Below are 4,339 nucleotides of genomic sequence, written 5' to 3'. Positions count from 1 at the left end.
TATATATATATATATATATCATTTCGGTAACAAAATCATCCCAACAATGAGTAGTCAGTGACCAACCACAAATTAGTAATTTTCCCAACATTAGCAAAAAAAGACAGAGAAAAGACATGATGAGAAAATCAACTTGGAGAAAAAGATTACCATTCTATGGGCAGAAAAATGGAGACAGCGTGCTTCCGAACAACGATTCCACCACTAACGTTTCGACTCGAGCATCGAATAAAGAATTTGCGCAAGATCTCAAACTCGAACTGAAACTCGTTCTACGCTATTCTCATGGGACTAAAATTAGACTATATTAAGCTAAAAATTTGAAATGTTTTTTTTGTATTTCCGTCCAAAATTTTCTACCCCTTTTTTTCACTGTGATAGAAAAAGAATATATATATGTGAGGGACTTAGGGTTTGGAAATGGAGCGAAAAGGGTGAAAATCTTGTTCAAAGCCCATTTTAAAAATTCAAAATGCCCCTAAATCTTTCACCAAACGGAATGACAGCTTTTCTTGAGTCTTTAACTCCATTCCTAGAAGGAAAAGGGGAGCGAAAGGCTAGATTAAATCCAACCGTCCTTGAGCTTTGACGTGGCTTAATCTCAAGCCAAAAAGGAAGGAATCGTGCGGTTGGTGCAGAGAAAAGCCAGTTGGAATCATAGTAAGAGCTGAAGGAAATCGTACCTTGGGAAGAAGGCGTGTTAAGGACGCGTTTGGTTTCTTCATCACTAGTTCTTGCGGAGTGGAGTACACAGGGTTGGGGTCGCTGGATTTTGTTGTTGTTGACTTACTACAAATTTTCGCAGCGAGGTTTTGGGTTTCACTAAAAAAAAAAAAGGACAAGATGGGGTCATCTTGGATTGAATCTACGGGTTCTTTTTGTGAAAGGGAAACGAGGATGGGTTAGGTCAAAAAGGGAATTTCAGCCATTTAAATGGTTACGTGCTGTTGAATAGAATGGGCTGGGAATTTTTAATGTGGTTGGGCCGAATTTTGGTGGGTTGCTGAATGCAAGAAACGGGCTGGCTAGGAATTAGTATTGCTGAAATGGCCCAACTTTTGGGTTTTTTAAAAATGGGCTAAACTATTTTTTTCTAATAATAAGATAAATAAATTTATTAATAAACTTCTTAATTGTTACGAAATAAAATAGATAATTTAATTACAAACTAAATAATAGAAAGTATATACAATTATATAACCCAACTAACTAGTAAAATATTTAAACGAAGTAAATCTTTTTAGGCGATTTTCGAATAAGCATAAAATATACTAATCGTATATATAATTATGTAAACCATATATATTACCTAAAATTTATGAAAAAATCTATAAGATTAATTTAAAATAATAACTTGAAAAATGTTAACATTTTAAAATATAAATATTTCAAATCGTTCGGAAATTAAGAAGCTTGTGAATTAATATATATCGGGGAGGGCCAAAATTAGGTTCAAAAACTATCCCTCATTTTACTTGGATTAATGCAAGAAATTCGAGAAAAATGAAGTTGATTAATCAAATTTTTATCGACCAGATATTCATCCCTTGGAAAAGAAAGGGTTTGGTACGGACTTTAGGAATTATGGTCGAACACTATAAATGGATTTCCTACATATCTCAGGCTATATGAGAATTCAGGTCACTTGTAGTTCAATATGCTCGAATTAATGCACAATTTTCAAAGAATTCAAAAGGCATCTTGATACTGAATTATGAAGGGACCGGAATGCTCGAGAATAAGACTTAAGAGTGAATGTTTGAATACAGTCGAAATTTCAACATTGAGCCCACCTACATATCCTTAAACCTTAAGAATCAAGTTTTCTGTAATTCGACTTGGTCAGTTGAAAAGGAAATCTATTATGCTAGATAGCATGCAATTCTGGAAAAGTGACAAATAAATCGAGTATGAAAAAAAGAGGCTTATAAACTCTTAGCCATGAATATTGTGCACTTCATACCCATAATTAAGAATTCACACACATAATTTCCAAAGATTTTGATGCACTTCACCGTGATTGTAAAGGTGCTGCCGGTAAAAACTGAAATATTCGGACGCGAAACTGAAACTGAGAAACCTAAGAAAAACCCATATGCCTTCTACGAGGGGTGTGGTTTTGTTGTGGTGGAAGTCGCATACTCTACTCGTGTCCTAAGAGTTTGACACTTCTCTTTGGTCTATGTCCCAGTTTGCTACTAAGAAAAAAGTTCCACATTGTTTTGCATCCTTTTTAATGTCGTTTGTACTGTGGTTTCTTTTGAAGAATTCATCCTTCCAGATGCTCTCGACATATACTAGGAGCATTGACACTAATTTCTCTCCTTAAACATTTGACGTCAACTTAATTGGATTGACGTAAAGCAAATAAAACTTATATCTCATGTTTTCAATATAATCTACAATGTACTCTTCATTTGATGTCTAAATATTAAAAGGATGACACGGTGTGTCGACAGTTCATTTGATGTCATTGTTGATGGTTCTCTTTATGTCACTTTGCATAGGAAAATGATACAATTGATATCAATATTCTTATGATGGGTAAATATTCCTCTTGGGATGCATGATTTCCTTCTTTCGCAATGCATGACTTCTTTTTCTTTCTATGCATGCCTTCCTTCTTTTGCAAAGCATGATTTCTTTTCTGCGATGTATAAATCCCTTCTTTCGCAATGCATGACTTTTCCCGCAATGCATGAATTTTTTCTAGTGGTAATGCATGACTTTTCCCCGTGATACATGACTTCCTTCCGCTATGCACGAATCTCTTTCTCTTGCTATGCATGACTTCCTTCACAATGCCTGAGTCACTTTCTTTTTTTATGCATGACTTCCTTCTGCGATGCATGAATTCCTTTTCTTGCAATCATGACTTCTTATTTACGATGCATGCATCCCTTTCTCTTGCTATGCATGATTGTCTTTCGCGATGCATGAATTCGTTCTCTTTCAACACATGACTTCTTCTCGCGATGCAAGAATTTTTTCTATTGCAATGCATGACTGCTTTTCGCGATGCATGAATTCTTTCTCTTGGAATGCATGACTTCTTTTCGCGATGCATGAATTCCTTTTCTTGCAATGCATGAATTCTTTTCGCAATGCATGAATTCCTTCTCTTGTAATGCATGACTTCTTTTCGCAATACATGAATTCCTTCTCTTGCAATACATGACTTCCTTTCTCGATGCATGAATTTCTTTTCTTGCATTGCATGACTTCTTCTCACAATGCATCCTTGTTGCCAAATGAAGATAGTTCTCTAATCAATCAACAGAGTGATATTCAAGGTGCCTTTTAGATAGTGATATCATCTTAATGGACAATACTGTAAAATGACCCTCCATGTAGTGTATCATCTAAATTGACAATATGAATAAAATGAATTTCCATGCAATTATATTATCGTGTTTGGTTGGATAATGCAGATAACGTGCTGGACAAAAAATCGTAAAATGTCTTTCTCGGGGTTTTCCTTTGATTTATTTTTCAACATAGTTAAACATTCATTATAGACTTCATGTTGTAAAGAATTGAATGAAACAATGTTATTCATCTTCCCAAGTCTTTGATATAAGCAGCATAAAATATTTCCAGCACCCATAAAAACTATTGTAAATTTTGGGGAGCTCTTCGCCCTCTTGACTTCCCCATATCCATCTAATTGATAAATATACTTATTTTTAGGTAAACCTATAAACTTACATCCACAGGAAAATTATTAGTTTTAAAATGAACCGATTTGTGTCTATCTCTTCAGTCATCTACTCCTTGTCATGCTATCTTCAGTTGATTTCTCCGTTCTCTCTCATATTGGTACATGACACAACATATTTTATGCAAAGATAGATAAAATATAAAGGAATTTTTTTATGGAAAATAGATATTCAAAAAGTAATATTTGGAAAAGGTCACTAGCAAATATCACGTCACGTCAAGCATACTGAACTTCTTTGAGTCTAATGATTGGAGGTTTATCTGATTATTTGTCGGAAAGTGTTCAAAGTTGATCTAGGATACCGATAAGCCCATGTTAAAATTTTGAGGCCATCATCAAAATTTCTGTCCCAGTTAGCCGTCTATTGACTTATCATTAACCATTGGTGAAAAAATCATGGAATTTTTGAGATCCTGTCAAAAATTTTGTCCCAATTGCAAATCTTAAAGTATCTTCAATCTTCCTCTGTTGATGAAAAATCTTCTTATCGAGAATTTTTGACTCCCTCTCAAAAATTCCATCCCAGTTTCTATGATTACGAAAAATAGAAATCTTATGGGAGATATGACCGAACAATTGTGCCACTTACGATATCCCGTTTAGTCAAGAGTCAGGTCA

The 4,339-nt window shown here is 34.6% G+C and overlaps 1 long non-coding RNA gene across 1 annotated transcript in view; it reads right to left on the bottom strand.

Annotated features, from left to right (window-relative positions):
• Nucleotides 1–887, bottom strand: part of LOC107003517 — a 2,509-nt gene extending 1,622 nt beyond the window's left edge. The window contains exon 1 of the long non-coding RNA XR_001454678.2: nt 151–887. This is a non-coding gene — a long non-coding RNA (uncharacterized LOC107003517). The remainder of the gene's footprint in view (nt 1–150) is intronic.
• Nucleotides 888–4,339: the final 3,452 nt, after the last annotated feature.

The sequence above is a fragment of the Solanum pennellii genome, chromosome 11 (assembly GCF_001406875.1).
Source record: "Solanum pennellii chromosome 11, SPENNV200".
Taxonomy (NCBI): domain Eukaryota; kingdom Viridiplantae; phylum Streptophyta; class Magnoliopsida; order Solanales; family Solanaceae; genus Solanum; species Solanum pennellii.
This window is presented reverse-complemented; position numbering and strand designations above follow the sequence as displayed.